The sequence below is a fragment of the Ixodes scapularis genome, unplaced genomic scaffold, assembly GCF_016920785.2.
Source record: "Ixodes scapularis isolate PalLabHiFi unplaced genomic scaffold, ASM1692078v2 PGA_scaffold13__105_contigs__length_92229423, whole genome shotgun sequence".
In the NCBI taxonomy this organism is placed as follows: Eukaryota; Metazoa; Arthropoda; class Arachnida; order Ixodida; family Ixodidae; genus Ixodes; species Ixodes scapularis.
This window is the reverse complement of record NW_024609839.1, coordinates 4241510-4267654: the sequence shown is the minus strand read 5'-3', so window position 1 is coordinate 4267654 and position 26145 is coordinate 4241510. Positions and strand designations below refer to the sequence as shown.

Sequence of the window (26145 nt, the reverse complement as noted above, 5' to 3'; positions counted from 1 at the left end):
ATGACCCTAATGGAACGGTCTATCGCCATAGAAGGTAGGTAATTAAACCGTTGTTTAAATTTGCAATATTTCTTTCTTCTGCAATGCTATCAGTGGTCGGATTGATGGATCAATCTGACATGTTTAAAAATATACATAGTAATAAAGAGCCGCTATTTTCTAGCTATAATAAATTAAATAAAATAATCTGTCTGTCTGTCTGAAAAACTTTATTAAAGGTATATCATGAGGGATTTAGTATTTGGATCCAGTTTTTTCGATATATATCAAATCAATCTAATTTAAATTATTTTTTTATTTATAATTGTTTTTACCTGGCTATTATTCTATACGTACTGAACATTGGTATTTTATGTATACGACACAAGTGCATGCAATCTTAGTTAGAAATTCCTGTGAATAAATAGTTATTTCCAATCTTATCCTGGCTCTCAGAAAATGGGTTATCTGTAAATTTGAAAAAAAAAGAATTCCGTTTTTATTCAGTAAAGTGTTTTATTCCAACAAGAATCGCACTCAAATTTGAAAGGGTCTGCAGTTTATGGTTTAATTAAGCACAAGCTTGTCGGAATGAGGTTTAAACAATTAGAGGACGATGGGAGGCGTGATGGAGTTTAGAGAGCGGCAGCTGCGCTGCTCAATCGACGATATGACGATGACGATCATCATATCGTCGCTAAATACTGCAGCTAAATTTAGCAGGGAAACGTACCTGGTGCATATCTCAAGTTACGTCAATTTTTCCGCTAAATTAAGAGGGGAACCTGAATTTGTCTGGAGGTCCCGTGGTGTCAAGTTACGTGACTTCAATTTTTCCGCCGAATTTTGCGGGGAAACCGAACTGGTACATAGGTCACGTGACGTCAATTTTTCCGTTGAATACAGCGGGTAAGCTGAATTTTTGCATAGGACACATGACGTCAATTTGTCCGCTAAATTTAGTGGGGAAACGGAATTGGTGCAGAGGCTTTTCCGCCAAATTTACCAGGGAGCTTTTCGTTTACGCTCACGTCCTCGCGAAACCGGAGGGGATGGGCACGTAACGACTACAGAAACAGTATAGGCTCTGCTTGCAGAGACCGAGTATCGCGTTCCTTTTCTTTGCACCGCCAACTCCGTATTGCCGAAGAAGCGGTCACGAGCGCCGAACTAAATCTAACCATAGCCTCCTCTATACTCAAAAAGTCGGGCAGTTCGATGACGAAGCTACTGGGTGCCCGGTCGCAGATTTAGACCGCGAGGATCTGGTAGCACAGAGCATTCCTCGGGAGTCCGGTATTCAGCGCACAGCCTTTGCAGCGGCGAGGACCCGAAACATGGTTTTCAAACCCGAGGAGAAAAGAAGCGGCAACGCAAGGAACGCGAGGAGCACGAGCGGATATTCCATCGCTCGGGACCAGTGTGTTTCTGCGTCTCGCCGCAGCGGGGCGCCCGTTACATGACTCTTGTCTGCCGCTCTACCGTTTCACTTTCGGCGGCCGCGTCACGTGACGATCTGCCAGGCTCTGTCAGTATAGAAGAGGCTATGGTTCTACCGATGGTTGAGAGAAAAAAAACGGGAGACAAATGACGAGATGACGGCGGAAGCGCGGCGTGTCGCCGCACTATAGCCTCTCTGCTCCGCACGCCCCCAGCACGCCGCCTCACAGCCACGCCATCCGCGCCTCCGAATCTCCTGAAGAAGCGACGGTCGCTACCCGCAGTGCGGCCTTGGATCCAACATGGCCGCCCTGGGAGCACCATTGTGATTGTGTTTAAAGCATTTATGGGCTTAAACAATAGTAAAACGTGTGATATTGATGGCCTCTAATATAAACCGATTAAATATATTCTTGATATTATTACGCCATATCTTGTACACATCTTCAATCTATGCTTGTCATGCGGAGATCTCCCTAGGAAAACGAAACGTGCAAAAGCGTCAGTACTGTATAATGGTGGTAAAAATAATTATAAATCTAATTATAGACCTATATCGGTCCTGCCTATTCTTTCCAAAGTGCTCGAAAAGATTATTTTGTGTCGTTGATATAGTTTTTTTTTTTTTTTTTTTTTTTTTTTTTTGTAAAGCACTCAGTACTTTCTGAGACTCAGTTCGGTTTTAGAGAGGGAAAGTCGACGGAGTCTGCACTCCTCTTACAAAAGGAAATTATTTTACATAATATTGAAAACAACCTTTTGACATTAGGAATATTTATAGATTTTAGCAAAGCTTTCGATTGTATTAATCACAAAATACTTGTTGACAACTTATGTCACTACGGAATTCGTGGTTCCTCGTTTTCACTTTTGAGTTCATATCTAGAAGGTGGTATGCAGTGTGTGTGCACTGATGGACATTTATAATATTTGAAGCCGATCAGATATGGTGTCCCACAAGGTGGCCATATTGGGGCCCTTACTCTTTAATATTTATATAAATGCTTTTCAGATTCGCTGTGTGGTCAAAGTCAAAAGGGCTAAATATTAATGAAACAAAAACCCAAGCAATATTATTTAGGTCAACCAATAAACATGCAGCTCTGAACAAAACTCTCCATTTTAATTCTAAGCCAGTTGAACTAGTGAAAAGTCATAAAACATTGGGTGTTACATTTTCAGATAATTTGTCTTGGGATGAACATACAAACCCTATTACCTGCAAATTATGCAATATCGTCGGTAATAATGCCCGGTGTCGTTTCATTATTCCCGAAAATATAAAATTACAGATATAGCACGCGTTATTTAAATCTCAAATAACGTATTGTGATCTTATTTAGAGTACGACGACAAAATCAAATCTAAATAAAATACTATTGCTTCAAAATAGAGTGTTACGCTTTCTTGGCAACGTTCAGTGTTTACTCCACACTGAATCATTATTTCAAAAATGCAAAATTGTCAATATATCTCAATTTTATGAATACCTCCCGAGTAGGTCATTTTGTTTTTAATCACCAGAACCGATTCTTTTTTAGTCATAAATTCAATTTCACCAGAAATGTAAACACCATCCGCAGCGGCTGTTGGGAGGAAATGGAGGGTGTCGCATTATTCAACAATTATGGCTTACAGTCACTTTATTATAACCTACCCACATTACTCAATAAATACTCCATGAATAATCGTGAAATTGATTGTTTCGATTGTAAATCACTATATCTACTTTATGTATAATATGTATTAAGTTATGTTAACCATTTAGCTAACGTATTTCCTGCATGTCTGTAACTCAGATATTTTTTCGGGCATTTCTTTCACCATCAGCCAAGCACTCGTGGCCCGGACCTCGTCAAGCCAGCAAAGATTGGCTTTTTGTCCGTAGCTCCGGCAACTCTCCTTGCAGATGCGAAGAAATGATTTGATTTCATTTGATACTCTGCTCCGCAGGTGGCGCCTACGCAGTTACTCTAGTGACAGCTGCCGCTGCAAAACAGATAAACTAGACGCACCGTGTGAGCACAATACAAACAGAAATTTCTATATCCGTAGGCATGCCTTACTCTGTAGAACCTTTATTACCGGGACTAAAGTATCAAGTTTACGATTATCTCGTATACACCGAGGTATATTATTGCCTTTTTGCCTGGGATCAGATAGCGAAAGCAAGTTTATCATGGCTACACCCACTGCAAAAAAGAAAGCTCTTCGTCTGAGAAACAATTTCGACTATAACGCTAATACATCTCCCCTTTTCGAGCAACATAAAAGTTCGAGCTTTCAAGAAGTATGAACATATAAACTTTCGATCTACGTTTACCACGACAGAAAACTTCTCGCACAAAGTTACCTATCATCCTGAATTAAACCTGAACATCATTATAACACTCGTCAAGATAAGTGTATGTACTCCCTACAAACGGGACAAATATGGACACAATCATATTAACACCTGTAGGCCCGCTGCTATATGAAGAGGTGAGGGAGAGAAGGAAACTGGAAACCGGTTTTCTGCCCTGCAGAAAACAATTACGTACGTCGGCCTTTAAGTGTGAGCTCTCTCTGAGTACGCACCAACTCAACTCTGCTAAGTTACACCGCGGCGTAGCGTGTCGGGCGCACTTCCGCTCTGGGGCTGTCGACGGAAGCTACCATGCGGGATGAACATTCCTGTGTGGTATTGGAAGCAACCATACTAAAATTTGCATTCTCGTCAAAACCTTGCGACTGGGGCTGTACCAAAAAAGTCGGTAAAGGTTTGAAGACTATTTTCCACGCGTTTTCTGTATGCTCGGCTATCCCGAAAGCGTGGATAGGTGCTGTGAAAAGGGAAACCAGACACCGTCGGAACACGATTGCTCGAACGCGAAGCACTTTGGGATGAATCCACGGTTATTTGTGGTCGTTAGATCTATTTGTTTTGTTCTAACATGAACCCGAGAAAAAAAAAAACAAAAAAAAAAAAACACGTTAAGTTGACCGGACCACTCGCAGACCACGTTCAGTGCGACTTCACGGTTAAACGACCGTGGTATTGTTCAAACTGTCGTATTCTCTTTCAAACTCGTTCAAACTGTCGCCTGCTCGTTCAAACCACAGGCGACAGTAGTGCAAACGTCGCGATAAGAAGTCATGCCTCAAATTACTTTTAAGCTTGAAGGTTGTTTCGGATAAGTAGGCTCGGCCTAAACAGAAGATACGGTGAGATGTTGATCAATTTTACCAGTTTCAACCAACGACTTGTTATGCCTGATTCACTGAAATCGATTCTGCTTGCGTTCTTTAGTATCGACGTCGAGCATCGCAGTTACCGTACACACTTTCGCAGCCCGAGTGACGTCGCGGCTGAAAATTGCGAGCAGAATCTTAGTTTGTAAATATTGCTTTAACGTACATTCTGCGGCGTTCACGCTGAATGAATCGACGCACGTCACGTTATTTAGACAAAATTTTTGCGGTGTAATGAGCCTGGTTAATTTAGTTCTGGCTACTAGAGTGGTAAGACAGTGCTGGGAAGACGTAGAATCAGCACTTCCAACGCGAAAACGTGCACGAAGACTGACGCCGACGCCGACGACATCAGATTTGAATTATTTGTTGATGAGGGTCGTGGCGTTTTTGCTCACACCCCATCGCGCATGCACGGCGTTAGTGCCGTACCGCTGGGGGCGCTCTGGTTGGTTTGTAAACGTCAGCGGATGAATAAGGCACGCCCAGGCACTCAAATGTGGCATCCGGTGAATGCCCCCTGTTGAACCTCGTCCTTTCGAAAACAAAGCTCGAACCTTCTCCTGAAAATAAAACTTTATTGACGTCAATTTTTTTTTTTTTTTGAGCGCAACCGCATTTTTTTTAGTGCTGTTTTTGTATAAAAGATAGTGACTGAAAAGCATTTACGCAAAAGGAAGGGGGCACGTGTTAATTCCTCGGCTCATTGGGGAGGTAACATGTCTCAAAGTTTTCAGTTTTCTCTCCTCCTTCTCCTCTTTCTGGTGAGTGTGAAATTGCGTGAAATTTATATGCCAATTACTAAGATAATTATGGATATACTAGAGTCACTAGTTAAGGCATCTTACTGCATAAAATCCTTGTTGCCACTTAACTCGTACTCTATTAAAAAATTAAAAAAAAATACCTTTTCGTTCATTAGAACATATTAGAGCGATGACCTTGTGTGTTCGCAGAAATATTTAAAGAAGGAAGAAGTAGCATTTATTTTTACAAATTTGGTAAGTTAAGAAATATTGTCACATCCGTGTGTTTCACACAGATGTGACAATGTCACTCAACTCGCCTGTCTTGAGGTGCTCTAGTGAGAAGCAAACACATTTCTCTGTGTTTGCTCGAAATGCACGCGATGTCCAAGCCACGCAATCGATTATTAATTTGAGCATTTTTTCTTCTCTGCAGTATACCGTTCAGCAAAGTAAGTACGCTCCTTCAGGCACTTCTCACATATTATATTGTTTGTTACTGTTATGCCATTTGTTTCTGTTTCGCCCAGTCAATATCACCTAGAAGACAAGGCCTGCATCTTCCTCCGCAGACGTAATCAAAAGTGGCCCCACGCTTAGCTTGCTTAGCGTCACCGTCAGCGCGTCTCACTGCGTCTCACAACGAGCGCAACGCTAGAACGCGGCGACGCCAAGATGGACGCGTCTGCCACTTTGCGTCGACTCTCGTAAAGCTTCAGCGTGTTGCACGCTTCAGGTGGGTTGGGGATCCACTCATGATGACGTCACGAGCAGGCCTTTTCTTTTAGGCGGAATTGACTGAATCGAGTACCAGGTGAGTGGACGAATTTTCGCTTCCAGGCACGGTGTCGCGGTGTCCCTGGGCTATGGAGAAATATTGTGCTGAATCAATTGGTTGGAGTTAAGGGCCTCACCTCCGACAGCGAGGGAACGGGGCCCATTTATTCTAACGTACCTAATATACGAGACCTCATATAATGAGATTTGGATCGCCACGTATGGAGCTGTTATTACTGCTGCAAGTTTCGGGACGAGTGCATATCGTGTAAAGGCCAATCTTTTTTTCAAAGTTAAGCGGAAACATTTTTGTTCACGAAAGGACGAAAGTGAGGAACGCTTTACGCGCTAAAGGCTGTTAGCGATGAAGCATTTGAGCTGCACTTGTATATCTGTTCGAACTCCGGGGTTTGATGTGCGCTCCCTTTTTTTATTCTGAACTGCCAGACTTTCTTCACCACGCTCTACCTTTCTGATTAAAATAGTGGAAAAGAAAACGTCCATCTACATGAAAACAGCGTCGAACACCGACACTCTGTCGCGATATTGCTGGACCACACTAATTTTCGACGCCATTTACGCATATATTTCTTTTTAGAATAACTGGGAGGGGGCAGGTGCTTACCATTTCAGAGCCTCTACATTTCTTGATCCGTCCCCGGGGAAAGTTTTGGTGTTAGGCATGGTGCTCAAATTGTATGGGAGGAGCCTAGTAGCGACTCCACGATATGTGGTTGAGGGGTTCTCAATCGCGGCAGCTCAAGAAGCGAGAGGAGACAGTGTTGTGTCTTAAATCCCTGTATAGTTATTGACTATGAACACGGCAATCTCAAATGTTCTCCTTTTTGTTTACGTGGCAGTTACAGTGCTCATGCATCATACACAAATTACAGGAAGTCTCTTTAGCTTCGCCTTTAAGAGTGGAACCCGATGGCCAAATATAAATCCCGCTCGTTCTCAAGCCGTTCAAGTGTTTCTGCGTGTCCCGGAGAGCGAAGAAGACGCAGTTTCGAATGACTGCATTTCTTATGTTTTCCACCCAAGAAAACAAATCGGCCTCTGGCCTAAATATTACATACACTGCTGCTGCTACTACCGTCTCCCTGATGGATGACTACCGAGCGCTGATGCGACGTTCCCCTACTGGTAACCTCGTTTCTTTATTCAGTATTCTTCCATGGAGATCTCGCTGCTCGACCCTACCGAGCTCAGGTTTTTCGATTGCCCTCAGTGGCTTAATGAACCGAAAGGACATTAACGCCATAAGAGAGTACTAAATGCCGGATGTTTGAATGGTCGTATGTTCGACTTCTCTCGCAAAAAGCAATCTCGGCCCGCGAAGAGCTAAAGGTAAAACTCACACTTCTGTAGCTACTTCCGCACATCGAAAACCGGGAAGTTGTTGAAGCAGAGGAACCCTTCGGTACCGTGCGCTCTATCGCACAAGAGAAGTGGAAATGCGAAAGAATGGAGGATATGGATACCCTCAACAGAAAGGTAGAACTGACACTCCGAGCCAACATAAGCGTGAGCAAGATTCTTCACCTACTGACTATTCATGAGTGTCAGATCTCGGTACTGATCCCTGGCCGACCTCCCTCGTGCCGGCGATGCAACCGCGTGGGCCACATCTGCCGCCACTGTAGGACTCCGAGGTGCGCGAAGTGCCATAGGCACGTACACGATCTTGCTGACTGCGTCCTCACCTACGCCTACAGGCTTAGAATCGGAGCAGGAGAGAACTCAACCACAAAACACCTGATGGATGCAAGCGAGGTTCTTGCATCGAGAGGGGACATCCCCATGATGACTGAGCCACTAGGTCCATCGTTTCAGACACCCCCGACCGAACCCTCTCTTCCTTCCCTCTCCTGATGTGAGTGCAGATCAACGCGCTGGCACTCTTACCATCCAAGAAATAGCACTGACAACTTCTCATATGACAGAACACGGACAAACGTTCACAGGAAATCAACAAAACACAGCAACCACCGAGATGGAGGAGCAAGGTCACTCAACGCAAGGAATGGACGATGCACATGGCTCCATTCTTGGAATTGAGGCACCTACGAATGCGACACTGAGTGATGGCCTCTTGACTAGATCAAAACTGTCCGACGGAAGACAGGCTGGAACATTGCACAAGCCGTATTTGAAGCCATCTTCTGGCACTCAATTTGTCGAAGACAAGCCACTGAGCGATAGCGCTCGAACATAAACGATCGCATATCCTGCGCCTCTCAGCTCCGTATAGCTACCTTAAACGTGAGAGCAAAGCGATAGAAGTGCCAGCTTCTTCAGCTTATATCCCTGCAACAAGTACATGTATTGGCTGCATAAGAAACAAAATTGTCCGGCGAGGAAGAAACTAAAGTCGCGTTGAAATCTTTTATAATTGATTTTGATGCATGTGTCACTCATGGAACGGGCATGTCGGCGGGTTGGTTTTTGTTACTGAAAAGGAGAGCGGGTCCCACTGCTAATGCTCTTACCACCGATCGGGACGGGCGCTTCATTGTATGCGATCTTACTTATGGCAATGACGAATGTTCCATAAAGTGTGTGTGTGTACGCTCCCAATGATGTGAATGCACAGAATGACTTCCTTTTACTCATAGAACCATGTATTCGAACTGATAGAAAATGACTTAAACTTCTAATTTCCAACTGTGTGATAAATATGAAAGGCCGTTCAAATTTACGACCAAAGTGGACTCTACTGTAGCTTTACTGCAGTCTTTCATTACCGCAACGAACGTAGCGGACATTGGAGAACAGAAAGGGAGCAGAGTGCGTTAAACACATTTCGATCGCTCTTCTCACGCATGACTGGATCGAATATACGTTTCTGGGAAACTTTACAAGGCTATTTCAGACTACACGGTTCAACCGGTATTTTTTTCAGGCTACGGTCTTGTGTCAGGTACCATTGGCGAAAAGAGAAGGCATTTATTACGCCCTAAATGAAGCCTATGGAAACTGAGCACAGCCATTCACGCTGACGAAATATTTGCCGATCGTATCCCCGAAATGTTTTTACACGTGCAACATGTGCCTTGACTACACGTATTTTGAATATGGGACATGTTCAAAAAGAGATTACAGATTGGAAATCGAACGCCCGGGCACTATCATGTTCGAAAAAAGGTGACAACTGAAGACTCTTTTGAATACGTTATAAACGCTTTACGAACTTGAAAGTAACAATCCCGGTGCATTCACAGAATAAATAAACATGGCTAAAACACAACTCGAGCGATACGATGCCGAGAAACATCGAGGCGCAGTGATTTGATCGCGCTATCAAACATTTCTACACTGAGAGACACCCGGGCGGAGATCCCTGAAAGATGTGCGAAGGTATGCTTTAAATGAAGGAATATTTGAAATTGAACAAAATGATATTATCCGAATAGATACGTCAAACATTTCAGCAGCCTTTGTTGATTATTACACTGACATTTTGGGGAAAGACATACCAATATAAAAATAAACAAAAAATACAGTTATAGAACAGCTTGCAAACCTCTTGCCATTGTTATCAAATGACAAAAAAGAAATAGTCGAGGGCCTTCTGACCTTTCAAGAAATTTAAAATGTCAGAGAACTTCTTCCTTCAAACAAGATACCTGAACCTAATGTCCTAAGCGCTGAATTCTACAAAATATTTTTTGATCTGTTGAGTCTATTACTACTTGAGGTCCTAAAAGCCGCAACAAGAGACACTACCGACAATTTTTTATAGTGGCCACACTGTATTAATTCTTAAAACAGAAGACACAATAGCTTCAAAAAGGTTGAAGCTTATCGATCTATATCACTCTGTAATGTGGACTATAAGATATTCGCATAAGTTTTAAAGGAACGCTTACACCTCGTAACACATCATCTAATCGGAGAACACCACGCTTGCGGTACACAAGAGATAAACATTCAAACTTACACATAGCAAGATCTATGATAGACTGTATCCGATGAGCAAGGTCAAGTGGCGATAGTTTAACTTGACTTGTCCAAAGCCTTTGAATGTGAAAACCATTCTTTCTTATTCATCATACTTTTTCGTCCAAACATAGGAGCCATGCTATTCGAACGCATTCATCTCTTCTAAAAAACAGCAGCACAATGCTAATTTTAAACAACTTCCTTTCTGTATCTATTTTTATAAAATCCTTAGTAAGGCAAGGTTGTTCGCTATCACTACAACCCCGCAGGGGGCACCTGTGAAAGCAGGTGTTTGGAGAGTGGCGTCTCCACAGACCCCGAGCCGTGCGGGTTCGCCTGCCCACGTCTGGCTGCGCGTGGCTTTCCCGTGTCCGGGGAAAAGGGCATCCTGGTGGTTGAGCCGAGTCCGGGGTAGGTTCGGACCCTTCGTGGTCCCCCGGGCGATGCAATACACCACTTCGGCCCCGCTTCCCGTAGACGGGAGTTCTGGCTTGGTCTGACCAGGATGATTCAGACAGTCGCCACTTCTACTATCCCCTCCCTTCTTTCGCCCTTATCTTCTCATACTTTTCACTCTCCTCATTTCTCTTCTTTCCTTTTTCAACTCCTTTGGCGGCAAGGGCTAATCTTGGGTGGCGACAGACCCCTTGTCCAAAACCACACTTGGTTATAGTACCTGGGCAGTGCTAATAGTGTAACGGCTCCAGCAAAGCCCTTTTTGTTATGGTCCGTTAACTATTCCCTTGTTGGGCTCCGTGGTGGGCGGCACACCACAGGTTCTGAACACTTTCCGCCTCTTATGACTGACCCTCCTCCTAAACCCAGCTCACGACAGCCCTGGAAAAGGCGCTGCCTTGAGCACAAAACCATCGAAAAAGACCCTCCTGTGGAAAACTTTACCAAGCTCTCTGTTGTTCATTCTTTAGATGAACAAAAACCGGTTGCAAAGATATCCCCTTTTATTGTGTCGAAGGTTCTGGAACACCTTATCGGGTTCCCGTATAAGGCCAAGAAACTGCACTCTGGAGACCTCCTTGTTGAGGTGGATACAAAACTTCACAGCGAAGCATTATATAAGCTCACAAACATTGTAGATGTGAAAGTGTCGGTGAGTCCTCACCGCACACTCAACACCATCCGTAAAGTTCTTTCCGAGGACAACCTTCTGGAAACAAGAGAAGAAGAACTCCTTGAAGGACTTAAAGGCGCCGGTGTTGTCGCTGTAAAACGCATAATGTTCCGAAAAGATGGCAGAGAAACCCCATCAAGACACGTCATCCTGACCTTCGAGAAACATGCTCTTCCCGCAACAATCAAAGCAGGATACCTGAACTGCCGCATTCGTGCCTACATCCCCAACCTGCAACGATGTTTCCGCTGCCAACGATTTGGCCACAGTTCACGGAGCTGCAGAGGAAAAGAGACTTGTGCGAAGTGCGGAGGGCAGGACCACGTCGCTGACATCTGCGACGCAGTGGCCCGCTGCAGTAACTGCAGTGGACCACATCCAGCCTACTCCCGCACCTGTCCTCTGTGGAAACAAGAAAAAGAAATTCTTTCACTAAAAGCCAAGGAAAATATCACATACCCAGAGGCTAAGAAAAGGTTGTCGATCCTCTCAAATGGAGGCTATGCCGAGGTGGTACGCAGGGGCCCTGCACCACGCTCGGAGTCGAGGGCCACCCAGGTCTCGCCAGAGATGCTGGCAGTGGCCCTCAAGCCCCCAACTCCTGAACGCAGGGAGCTGCACCCTCAGAAGCCTCGAGGGAGCACGCAAGCTGCCCTCTCACAGAGTGGGACGGCGGCAGCCATGCCCACTGTCCCTCCTGGACCCTCCCTGAGAGAGAAGGAGCGAAGCCCTCGCTCCAACTCGCTTGGGAGGGGCTCTTCTTCTGGGGAGCGGCGCGACTCTCGCACCGCCCCTGGCTCTAATGGAGTGGAACCGATGGAGCAGGACAATTTTCCCAGCTCCTCCTCCACTCCTCCCTGTGGATCGGGCCGAGAGCGGCAACCGCCCTCTCGAGCACCCGATCACCCGAAGCCTGCAGGCAAGCCTGCCTGCAAAACTTGGGAGATGGAAGTAGCAGCTGAGGCTGCTGATCCATCCACAAACCTGTCTGACTTCGAAGACACGGATTGACAGACCCCAAAACCCAAAACCCAAGAACAAAGCAAAAACGCCTCTTAAGCCTCCGAAATGAACCCTCTACCCAAGGCGTTTAATTTCACTCCATGCATTTTTCTTCATGTATATACTCCATATATTTTAATTCTGGAGCTCTCGAATTTCACATTGTCTACTTTCTTATATGTATTGCATTGTGATACATATTTTGAGATCAGAATAACCTTGCTTTTTAATATTAATTTTAATATTCATTTTTAGCGATTTTAAAATTTGGTCCACATTCCTAATGCCCCTTTTAGCTGAACACATTTTTATGGCAGGAGGCTTTTTACAGTGGAATTGCAGAGGACTTTTTCACAACCTGGATGATGTTTACTCCTTGCTTCAGGAGTACACACCCTCTGCAGTATGTCTCCAGGAGACATATTTGGGACCGTCGAATAGTAATTTCCTGCGATCATTACAAGTCTTTCGCAAAGATCGCATAACAACGTCTGGCAGTTCCGTAGGAGTTGCCATTGTTGTGGGCGGAACGGTACCAGCTGTTGAAATTTTTTTGAACACTTCTCTGGAGGCTGTCGCTGTACGGTTGATGTTAGATCGCCTTATTAGCACATGCTCCCTCTACGTACCCCCTTCATCTTCCCTGAGGCTGACCGATCTTGAACGCCATGCAGACCAGCTTCCAGAACCCTATGTTCTCCTAGGAGATTTTAATGCCCACAATCCGCTCTGGGGAAGTCAACGGGTCGACAGCCGAGGATCTGTTATAGAAAGGTTTCTCTCCCGAAGAGCTGCCAGTCTCCTAAATACTGGTGAGGCCACATATTTCAGCTCGACTCACCACTCCTTTTCCTGCATTGACCTATCCATTGTTTCTTCATCCATGTTCACAAATTTTACCTGGACTGTCCTAAACAATCCACGTGGCAGTGACCACTTCTTTATCCGTCTCATCGCCACAGAGCCCCCACCTATTCTCCCCTGTTGCCCTCCTCGATGGAATTTTCTATAGCAAACTGGGAACTTTTCCAGGAATGTGTAACGTCTTCTGTCCTGCCTGTAGCACACTCTATTGAAGAAGAAAATGAAATCATCACAGCTGCCATTGTTGATGCAGCTCTTGCTGCTATTCCACAAACCTCGGGTAAGCTACCCAAGCGCCCAAAGCCTTGGTGGGATAGGGAGTGCCGAAAGTCTAGAAATCGCCAGAATTGCGCTTGGGCTAAGTTTCGGCGGTATCCCACCCCCACCAACCTTCTCGCATTCAAGCACCTGCGAACAGAAGCCCGACGCGTCAGGAGACAAGCGAAACGCCGTTCCTTTCACTCGTATACTTCCTCCATTAATAGTTTTGCTCCAGCCAAAATTGTATGGGACAGGGTAAGGCGAATGGATGGTGATTACGCCCACTTTTCAATCCCTCTGCTATCAGCCGACGATGGAGAGGCGTTTTCACCTTTGCAGGAACAGGCTGATGCACTGGGTAGACATTTTGCGCAGGTCTCCAGCTCTAAGAATTATACGGAAAAGGTTTTGCGCTTTAAAACCAAAGCTGAGAAGGTCCCAATGCGCCGATCTGATAGCTGTGCCGAAGAATATGACCGGCCTTTTACTCTTACTGAGCTGCGTCGAGTCATTGCCACAGCAAAAGCAACATCTCCCGGGGTTGACGACATTCATTACACTATGATTTCCCATCTGCCTGAAGCATTCCTCGTCATTCTCCTCCAGTTTTTCAATAGAGTGTGGGCAGAGGGGAAGCTGCCGAGCGTGTGGAAAAAAGCTATTGTCATCCCTATCTTCAAACCGGGAAAAGACAGAAGTAAAGCCTCAGCTACAGGCCTATAGCCCTGACTAGCTGCCTGGGAAAGACATTCGAGCGGCTGGTTAACAATAGGCTTATCTTCATTCTTGAACGGAACTCGCTTTTAAGCAATTTACAGTGTGACTTTCGTGCCGCCAGGTCCACTGCCGACCACCTCGTACGATTGAAAACGGCCATCCGAGAGGCCTTTATAAACAAGCAGTTTTGCCTTTCAGTATTTTTTTACCTTTAAAAGGCTTACGATACCACTTGGCGGTACGGTATCCTTTAAGACCTTATCAAGATGAATATTGGCGGGAATATGTTTAATTGCATCGCAGACTTTTTGCGGGATCGCACCTTTCAGATGCGATTGGGAACAACTCTTTCGTCATGTTTCATCCAGGAGAATGGAGTCCCACAAGGACGTGTTCTGAGCGTTAGCCTCTTTTTTATTAAAATCGACTCTCTGTCCCGAGCAATACCACCTTCGGTCTCCTACTCGCTTTATGTTGATGACGTCCAGGTCTGCTTTTCGTCATGTAATTTAGCTATCTGTGAGCGCCAAATCCAAGTAACCATTAATAAAATGAGTAAATGGGCTGATGAGAATGGTTTCAAGTTTTCTGCTGAGAAGACCGAGGCGGTTTGCTTCTCCCGGAGAAAGGGAATGTTTCCCGAACCATCGCTTCACATAAATGGCACACCCCTTCCCGTCCGACCGGAACACAGGTTCCTCGGTGTGACGTTTGACAGCAAGCTTACTTTCGGCCCCCATATCAAGGCACTGAAACTGAAATGCCAGCAGAAACTAAACATTTTAAAAGTTCTTTCACATCGCACCTGGGGCGCGGACAGGGTATGTCTTTTACGAATTTACAGGGCTGTAGTGCGCTCTACCCTGGATTATGGAAGCCTTGTTTACGGATCTGCGAAACCATCCACCCACAAGATGCTTGATCCCATTCACCACCAGGGGATCCGTTTAGCAACGGGGGCATTCCGTACGTCGCCGGTACTTAGCCTGTACGCTGAATCGCATGAGTGCTCGCTGGAGAGACGTAGACTTTTTCTCGCTGTTCAGTAATTTCTAAGACTCCGTTCTTTTCCGCAAAATCCTGCTTATGAAATAATTAAGAACATAAACCATGAGCGCTTATTTCAGCACAAACCATCTGTAACCCCTCCCTTTGCACTACGTGTAAGAATTGCTGCAGAATAATACAATTTTGATGCTCCCTCTCCTGTCCTTGAAATTCAACAAAGAAATGCACCCTGGAAAGTTGCCAATACTTGTTGTAATCTTTCTTTGACCAAGCACAAAAAAGATACAGTTGGCCCTAGTGTCCTCAGACAAGAATTCCTAGAGCTGTGTACCTCGTACAATGGCTACAAGCACTTCTTTACTGATGGATCAAAAACCACAGACTACGTTGGCTGTGCTGCTATCGGCGAAGGCTACAGATCTGTAAAAAGGTTAAACGGAAATGCCTCAATTTTTACTGCCGAGCTTTATGGTCTGATAACTGCAGTTGACCAGATTGTCAGACATCGATATAGAAAGTCTGTCATTTTCTCCAACTTTCTGAGCTCACTGAAAGCACTCAACTCTCCAACATCTTGGAAGCACCCTCTGCTTGTGCAGCTTTGTAATACACTAACACAAGCACTGGCAAAGAAAATACAGATAGAATTCTGCTGGGTACCTGGCCATATTGGCATTGAAGGCAACGAGCTAGCTGACCGTGGAGCTTCTGCGTGTGTAGATAGGACAGTTGACCATTACAGCATCCCTGCTACTGATTACCGAGTACCACTAAAAAGGTAAATAAAATATGCCTGGCAGAGGGAATGGGATTCCCAGCTGCAAAACAAACTCTATATGATTAAGCTCATCCTGAGCGAGTGGCGCAGTGCCAGACACCGAGAGCGTTTTTATGAGATAGTTTTATGCCGATTGAGAATAGGACATACTCACCTTACCCATAGCTACCTCTTGCGTAGGGAGAGTGAACCGACCTGTGACTTTTGTTCTGAACCATTAAGTACACTTCACATTTTGATAGTTTGTCCACACTTTGAAGAGAACCGTCGAACCTGTGTTTCTATATTCTATCGGGAACATGTACCATTTCACTTGGCTCTTTTTCTGGGTGACGAGCCTCTTGTCCCAGTCTCACAACTTTTCAATTTTTCGGAAGAAACTAATATTCTGCGGAAATTATAAGTCAAGTTCCTAGTAAGGTCCGCTTTGAGGCTTTAGTCAGTCCGAAAAGAATGTAGGCCTCCTTTACACAATGTTTCTGGCGCACTATGGCCCCGATGCTGCTGCGCCAAAAAAACCCAAAACCAAAACCAACCTCTATCACTACTAATTCTTGTCTTCGAACTTGAACCTCCCTGCTTCGCATTATTACGAATGATAATATCCGAGGTTATACCCTTTGCTTCGCAGAGGTGAAGTTACTAACGTGTGCTGATGAGGTGCCGCTTTTCTGTTCGAATGAGAAGAGGGTAGAAAAAGGCCTTCAAATAAAAGGAGAACTGCGACCCAACTGGAGGGAGAATGAACACAGGAAAATCTAATGGCTTCTTCATAGGCGCTTGCGCAACCGTGCCAGGACAGTTTGCTGAGTTATCATGGAAGCGCTGTCCCTTCATGTATTTCGGCGTTGCTCTAGATCAGGGGTCTCCCGCCGGCCCGCGGCTTGCCACGGTACTTCCAGGGACGCCCTCCCGAGGCCCGCTTCCGGCAAACTTGCTGCTACCGACGCAAAAATAAGCTCGCTTTAATTAAACGCCGCCACGACGCGCAGCAAACGCGCACATGAAGATAGCAGAAAGGACGAGAACTAATAGTTTTCTATACTTTAAATTTTCATACTTATATTCCGTCCCTCGAAACTGCGACCGACATCCCAATACGGCCGCTTAGCCGAAACGTCTAGAGATCAAACAAGATTCGATAATCTATATTTAAATTCCGTTGTAACTGAGATTAAGCAAAAAATCATTAGTATGGAGGGCACTATATATTTCAATCTTCGCAAATGCAGTGGTGTGCAACATTTTTTAAAACTATCTAAACTACTGTGTGTCTCAAAAGGTATGACACCGTTACCGTCCAAAGGTACAAGCTTTCCATAGAACATTTGGGACCTATATTTGGAGCTCAACTTGGGAACGGATGAAACGCGATTACTTATTCATTTCGTTGCAAGCTGGTGGCTTAGGTCTGGCACATTTATTAGTTCGCCAAATCGTTTTGCGACTTTTTTTTAAAAATTTATCCGATCCTTTCCTGCTTAGGATCGTTAAAACAAAAGCTGACACATCACTTGCCCTCCTTGGTTAGTTCGACAACGAATTCTGCTCCAGGACAACGCTGAGGCTTTTGGAAAGAGGTAGTGAATACCTTTATGTTTTTAAAATTCCGCTTTTCATTAGAATACCTATTTGAAGTATCAAGAAAACGGCTATCACAATTTCTGATTAAAATTTTCTTTCGTATTCCACTATCAATGGACACGGTTTAGTGACTGTAAACGACAACATGTATTAAAACGAGCAAAGCGAATGTGTATATTTCAGAGCGCTTAAAAACGTTTTTCTTTCAGTTAAAGACATCAACGCTTCTATAACATCGTGGATCCAAGAGTGGGGTATTTTGTACCATGGTCAATTGATTGTCGATTGTGTCACCCACCGGAAACATTAGAGCACTGCTTCATCTACTGTACAAATACCGTTTTCGTCTCGAATGTCTTCCAACAACCTCTTAAAAAAGATACAGACTTTATAAAGACCATAGTATTCGTTTTTTACACATACCTAGTGAGGCAAACATTTCCTTTAATTTATTTATGCCGATAGGCCTCCACAGCATCTGGAAATGCCCGAAAATTGATAGGAACGCTGACATATTACGCACCAGAAAATCTATTTTTGTATCAGATATTTCGAAAGTATGAAGTGTTTACGAAGCTCAACCACCAATACCTGAATGGTTTGTACTGTTCGATGCGTGTTTAAGACTTCCTGACTTTTCAGGTTACAGTCTGCTTAGGACTGTGGCGTTTGTTTGTGAAAGAGCGCTATAGGACTGCCGTTTAGGCAGACATTCCGCTCAACTTTTCACCCCATATCTAACACTCTGTACATAATCATCTTTTCACCTTTTAATCTTGTAGCCTTAATTTGTAACCTAACTTTCCATGTAATAAAGACAATAAAAAAAGTGTCTGCGTGGCATAGTGGGTATCGAGTCTGGTTTGTATAGGAAAGGTCGTGGGTTCAATCCCGATCCGACTAATATGCTTCGAGGTTTTTTTTCTTTAAGGCAAAGTAATTGTTTATCGAGCAATCAGAATTTTCCCGTTCCACTGACGCCGACGTCGACACCGACGCCGAATTCTCTGCGTCCCGCGCTCCTAAACGCTATCGCGTTAACAAAAACAAAAGGCGCGATGCTCTGTTTTGAGGCGCACATTGTTGTGATGTGTAAGCAGTGCGACCATGAGTTAGGCGAAATGGCGGCTCCTATCAAATTTGAACCCAGATCTCCCTATCATACTTTTTTTCCCCAATATAAAAGTTCCCGGGTATTCAGCATTTTTGCAATCCTTGGGAGGTATAAGTCTAGCGGTTTAATATATACATATACATACTTTCTTCTTTTAGGCAGCCGCACCCTATTTGACCTCGAAGATGTTATTTACCAAATCCTCCTGCGAAGTTGCTCTTACAATGAAAGGCTGGCAACTTTTGATGTCACTGGAGATAACAAAACCCGAGGTCCCATTGAAAACCTCGTCAAGTACGTTATGCTACTATTAATTCCGAAAAAAATAAATTACAGAACAAACTAAGGTTGATTTAAATTGAAATCAGTGATGTTAACAAGTTTCAACGCCAAACTACAGATCGCTATTTGTGACTACTAAAAATGTGTTTCAAATATTCCTGTGCGCGAATTTGTTTGTACCGTGTCATCTGCTTATCCTTGCTAGTAGCGCCGAAAAGCAGTAAGTGAATTCAACAAAAAAAAACTGCTTTTATCATTTGCGTTTGTCAGTAGACATGTTGTCAATTAACTAAGGTGCATAACAGTGAAAAACGCTCACCGCTGGTGACATCGTTGATGTTAGAAAAGCAACGCAAGTAACACAACGTGGAAACCCCGAGAGAAGCCACAACTGCCAAAAATTCTTAAGGTTCGCTTCGTTTCTTCGTCATTTCTTCAGCAAACCGGTAAATTTTTGGTGTCTTACGCTTCTTTATAGAAAATGCTAAATTTTTTAACAACTGAATCTTACAATATCCGAGACCATTCAATAAATATACGTTGCGCTTATTAATTATTGTATAGTTTGAATTAAATCCTATCTTAAAATGTACCTCTGTACTCTACAAAGATCTAATCGTAAAATAACAGTTCGGCGTTCTTTGGCTGGTTCATATTTAGTGCCCTAAGAAGTTATTTAAAAGACGCCCTAAAAGAGTTATTCGTGAAAAATCTATAACGGGTTCTTAAGCTCCTCTCTTGTTGCGAAAGAGTTCTTCGTCGCCCAGTTGACATTCTAGCACGTCAGAGTGCGAGAGTATTTGAGGCGGAACTTTCTTGACGACTTGAAAGAGGTCTTGAGGCGTCGAAGGTCCTTTGAAAAACCGATTTTGTTTGTAGAGTGTATTGCATAGATTATCCAAGGAAGCTCTCGGATCATTTGGACGGTCCTTGCAACATGTGCGAATCAACACGGTATAATTCACAGACTAAAGCCGGGGTCACACTGCTCATACATCCTTCAAAGACAGTTTGCAAACACGAGTCATCGCTATAACCTTGGCTCGAATGCCGCCTTCCAAGTTTTACCCTTGAACTCATTGCCATGCGGCATTCGAGGCACGGATTCGCGGTGACGAGCGTTGGAATCTGTATGCACGCTGTCTTTTGTATGAAGTATCAGCTGCGTGACCGCGGCTCAAAGAATAACTCTGGTCGAAAACGAAAGCAGAATAAATGACTGGTGTCACTTTAGTAGCATGAATGTGATAACAGCCGAAATATTACCTCAAAGGGGCGATGCAAAAATTGTTTGTACTTTGCGCAAATGAGGCTTAGAACGGATCCCTGACGTTAATGACCTATGATACACGCGTTCGTTTATAACCCCGCGCAATAGAAGTCCAAGAAAAAAAATTAAAGAAAAACGAGCAGCGTTCACCTCCTCAATTCGCAGCCAGAACAAGCGGCCGCGTGATCTGGAGCCGATTATATGCCACCAGTGTTGATCATAGTCACGCGCTGGGGTTGGCAAAGCACAGGACACGCGCTGAGTTCCAGACATTGTCATGGCCCGGCTATTGTCGTCGCTGCAGCGATTGGACACGGGTCACTACCGAATGCTCCTCGAGCTAGAAATTATCACGGGCCCAAATCGAGTGCCCACGCAATGCTCGGGTCCAATCTATGGGCCGCATTTAAATATCGTCATTGGGGTGCATTGCGATCCCCGCGTTACGTCATCAAATTTTGAAAAAAAGAGAGATTAAATGAAAGTGATCGCTTTTGTACTTGAAACTACACCGCAACAGAGGACTTTCTGGGCCAGTGGCGTAGCCTGCGAGTATCCTCGAGTCGCACTAGTGCCAATAAGTTTGTGCAAAGCAAAAAACATTCTAAGCGAATATCGTTGCACCGCTCCTTTAAAGTGAAACCGCGTACCCCACAAAACCCTACTTTAAAGATGCGACCAGCTGCTCTTCAGCTGGCGGCAAGCGCGTTACCTTTTAGTTAAGGAGCACTGGCGCAGCACATTTGTGACGTCATGTCGCAGTAGAGCTGCGGTCGCTTGGTTGTACCCAACGTTACTAGATTATCTCAGTTGTGAAACTCCCCCGGAAGGGGGTACCCCCCCCTCACTCACTTCAATCCGCATGCCGTCGTTCGAAGCGCCATCTAAAGTTTCGTCTCACAACTGTGCGTTCCATAGAGCAGAGCTGAAACACCATCTAGACGCCGTGCTTCGAAACGTACGTATCGCATAGAATGCACTGCAGTTACCAAAGCAGCCGTCCGGCGCGTCAAGCGACGGCAGGCGAGTCGGGGTGAGTGAGGGGGGGGGGGGGGGGGTGGCACTGCTCGTGGCTTGCAGCATCTATGAGCAGGTCCGTAACTTAGCTAATCTAGTAACGTTGGTTGTACCCGTTGTACCACGTACCACAACCCCCTTCTGACATCACGTCGCAGCCGGGTGGATGGATAAACGTTAAAGAGGCCCTCCGGAGCGTTCTCCGATGGTCTATTTACGGCGGTTACTCAGTCTACAGGCCCTAAGGATCCTAAAAATCATAAAATTACGGTCATGCGCGGCGGATTTCCCTATTAAAATTGCTATCAAAGTCCCCGGCACGCCCCCCTTTCTGAGATGACCCCGGAAAACGGGAGGGTCATCTCTTTACGCGTCAGCCGATAAGCGAAGGATTCCGGCGTCACTGTGCGTCACCAACGCGGCCGACCGCCGACCCGCGGAGGGATCTCTCCGGACTTTGTGCTCGGCAGTCGTCGTTCGTCGCACCGCACCGTCGCGCTGCTATTGCAACACGCAGTCGCATTCCACAGATGACAAGGAAAGGTTTGATTCGTTGACATGGAGGGCTCGCAAAGCTGGCTCCGGAGTCGGGATCCACGAGAAGAAGGAACACGTGTCCCGCAAACGCACGCCTGCAGACGCCCCGGGAGGCAGACGAGCCGACGCGCCGACGCATCACCCCTTAGCAACAAGCTTGCGGGGAGAAAACGTAGTTCGCTTGTTTTGGAGCGATAATTGCGGACTATGTTTCCCGCACCACAATCAGTTTACGTTTTTCTCAAACTCTACTTTACAACAAGCTTAAAAAGTGTTGCAATAATAACGTGCACGCTCTTTAAACGGACCACCAAATTCGGTTTCCTAACTTATTTCGCTGGCATTTAGTGCAGAAGGTGCCTGAAGTTGGTGGAAGCTTTCACCGAAATTGTGAGAAGATTGGGTCACCTGAGTGAATCAAGAAAAATCAAAACCTATGTTTTCCTTATACTTTGCATATACAGTAAAACTATTATATGTTACTCTTCCGTTTATTTAGGCTAAATTACGTGAAGAATAGGTAAGCAAATTCTATTTTGTTTACATTTCAAAATGTTTTCATTAATAGTATACGTCAGAATATCCCACAACGATTTTCTGATGATTTTGAGATAAAAAGGCTCAGCCATAATTTTTCCGTAGACAAAACAAGTTTTTCTTTTGTGTTTGTTTCACTGCGGAGGTTTTATGTATTTATACTTTCATTTGTTGAATACACCAGCTTCGAGCACCTCTGTAGTAAATTCAAGCGCGATAAGATAAGAAACCGGTTTATGCGGTCAGTTTAAAGTGCGTTCAATTCATTTCACCCACGCGGTAATTATGAATGTAATTATTTACTACTAATTAAGGTTTCCATCTGTGAAATAAAGTATCATCTGACGAACGGTATTACAGTAACTGATAAAAACTATCGCTTATGCTAGCTTTAATAGCGTCGGCGGTACTACGGAGATTAATCTTATCAACGGCGAGGGGCAGCAGTAGCCATGCCTTGAAGTGTTATCGCGATGCAGATTAAAGCTACAGCTTTAATCTGCATAGCTCTAGCTTTAATCTGCTCGATTAAAGCTAAAGCTACAGAGGGCGCTGTGGTCGCTGCAAACATGGTGAAAGAATTATCTGCGGGATCTTTTCAAGCATACTCGAAGAATGTCTGCTTTGCACATATGCAAAACATGTCTGACAACAGTTTGTTTAGGGCCCGTGTCACAGTACCGCCATTCAAAAAAGAGGCCTTAGACTGTGTCTCGAGATATAGTTTTATAGGCGGCGTGAGCGCAGCTTAACGATACAGTTTTTCGATGCAGGTACACACCAGTCAAGATCAAAGTCGGCCCAGTGGTCTACCTCGCCGCCAAAGTACAGTCTCTAAAGCTGTCTGCTGTATACGTGCAGATATTTCACAACAACCAGTCTGGCGAGGAGGGTAAGGCGTACATATCGGAGCAAGTAGAACACGAAGACGAGAATACGTGGTCCGTCACCAAGGGGGCTGATCTCACCGTTAAAGCCAAGTTCAGTATAAACGTGCCACTAATTTATCAGTTCTCGACAGAATTTTCGACAACACTCAAGACAAGCTCTGGATCCACCAGGGTGGAAACACGTACTACGCGACAACTGATTAAACAAGATATAAAAATACCCCCCGGAGCCACTATCGAAGCCAAGTGGTAGGTCAACGAAGCACAAGTGGTGCGTACGAGTCGGTATTTTTTGTTGATATTTCGCTTAAAGGTTGGTCAAATATCACACTGTGTCTATAAATACACCGGGTTTTTTTTTAGCCTCCTTTGTGGGGAGTGACGGTGATAAGGTCAGAACAAATCTGTGAACGCGCAATAAAAGAATTATAATTGCTTGCACATCGAGACGCCACGTGGAACCAACTTTTCGCAAATATTCTCCTATTTTATGTTAATGAGCGGCAAAACCTTTTCTTTCTATGGGGAATTATTATCAAAGACAGAGACAATCAGAACCGAAATGTTTATTCTACATACAAACAACTTTAGAAGGATTGTCCAGTGAAAGCCGGAAGTTACTCAGTTTTCGGGCTGGTCACGTAGAGAGGGCCTAAGCATAGTAAAATGTGATATTTATTTAATTAAAAACCCATATTTGTTAAATAAATTATTAACATCAATATGAAACGTGACGCCAAATTTCGCAAGTGTGCATGGCTTCTCGTCTCATGACTTGACATCAGGCATGGTAATGTCAAAGCCGCCGACGTAGACTTACTTCTGGTTTTGATCAACATGGTGGATTATGCGTACAAAGATCGTTGTCAGAAAATATTGGTCTTCCCTCCATACCGTAAATATTGTCTTTCTTAGGAGTACGTTATTTTACTGAGACAGCAGTCAAGAGCTGCCGTGGCTCTCTCGCCGTGATTTTACGTCAGAGCTTCCGCATTCGCCAACAAAAAACGGTGTGCGTTTCGCGGGTGCAATCTGAGCATTTGGGTGCTGTATAAAATTGAACTACTTGTGCGGCAAAGTATGAAAAATTCGGATATTGTGACCATGATATTCCTATAAGCAATGACAATATAAACATTGGACCGGAAAATCCCTCGAAGTAAATTTTTATGGAGATAGTTCAACCTTTCTGGCTACCTAAAATAAACCATCACGTTGCTCTCAGCGTAAAAGAAAACGGCCCCAGTCTAACACTAGCCTCATAAAAAAAAGTCAACTGAATGCACACCCGCAGTAAGAAGGCTTGTAACCAGGATAATATGTAGGTTTTCTTCGCGTCGGTAATGTTTCCCGGCACTATAACGGATTGTCCAGGACAGAAAGACCACCGCCAGGTTTAGCTATGAGGCTGCTTATAGCGGTGCACAGCTGGTGGTTTCATAATCGCCTTTGAGATTTCTGGAGTTTGACTTTCCAGAGAACGCTACTTTTTTTTCGTAGCTCTTGTGATCTCGCAGAAAATGTGTTTTCTTCAGTTACTTTTTTGCCCTCGCATTCTTGGCGTATTTTGATCTGAACTACCCAAAAGAGTTTAGGTAGAATAGACGAATATATGCGTGGGTTCTCGAAGACTTGCTTTGGATGTGTAAAGCCTGGGTCCCACTGCTGATACAAAAGACAATCTGCAAATACGAGTCACTGTGACATCCGGGGTTCGAATGCCACGTGCAAAGCTTCCTCCTTGAAATCGTTGCCATTCGGAATTCAATGCACGGATCTCGCGGCGACTCGCGTTGGAATCTCTCTGCAGACTCTCTTTTGTCTGATGTATGATCAGTGCGAGTCTGACTTAACACATCATTCAAAGGACAGTGTGCAGGCACTGTCTGAGGCTTATGAGGGACACATTGGGCGCACAAAACCTGCCTGGACATGTACGAAGCAAATATGCTCCCTACATGATTCAGGTGTACCTTCAGGTAATCGTGTCATCATGTGGCAGCGAACAGTCTTTATTTTGTGATATGTACGACCATGTCTTAACGAGGCTCGACGTATTTGCCGCATGACCGGAGGCTCGCCTGCGGAGTCCAGTTTTCATGTAGAAAGTAAGTCATTGTGGGGTGCGCAAGGGTCGTTTAGGCCGGGGCAGCGCAAAGGCACGTAGGAATCCCCGTCTGTGTGGAAAAGTGCATTTTGCGCATATTTATTTGTTTTGCTGGCTCGATTCCTTCCCCATCATTCATATCACGCCACTCGAACTTCTGGTAACCCGCCGCGAACAAAGCGCCCGCAATACAACATCTAACGTCACATTTACAGTGTTGCCATTAAAGTCTTCTAAGCCGGGATCACACTGCTTATACATGGTACAAAAAAAACTGTCTGCACACAGATTCGAACGCGAGTCACCGCGAGAACCGTGCTTTGAATGCCGTATGGCTATAAGTTCAGGGAGGAACCTGAGGACGTGGCATTCGAACCAGGGATATTGCGATGACTCGTGTTTGCAGAATGTATTTTGTACGTGCAGTGTGACCCCGACTTTATCCTCTTGGAACAAACTTAAAATATACAATAAATTAACAAAACAAAAATTATTGCGACTCGTAATTCGTATTACTTGTTTAGATCTGTATATTAACGTGTTGCATTGATTTTGAGGAAAATCAGCGACAATCAATATTTTGCCTTACTTCGCTGACGATTTAATCGAAACTTGGGTGACACCATATGTCTGTGTCTTCAATATGTTGCATCTTTACAGGTGGTGCCATGGGTAGCCGACATCTTGATGGAGGGATACGTTGCAGCATTATTTGAAACGCCCGACAAGAAACTAACATGGGGGTACTTAAACGTGCAAGAGTTCGAACACGACCACCTAACAAAATACGAGGAAGGCGTCACGTTTCAGGCATTGGGGCTGTTCCAAGCGAACGTAGCACAGAGCTACCACCTCTCTACCACCGAGAGAAAAATAGCGCAGCGCACCACAAGCATGGCCAAATATACTTTTGAGCAAGAAACCTCATGA

The 26145-nt window shown here is 44.6% G+C and overlaps 1 pseudogene; it reads left to right on the top strand.

Annotated features, from left to right (window-relative positions):
• Positions 1-26145, top strand: LOC115328856 (annotated as a pseudogene).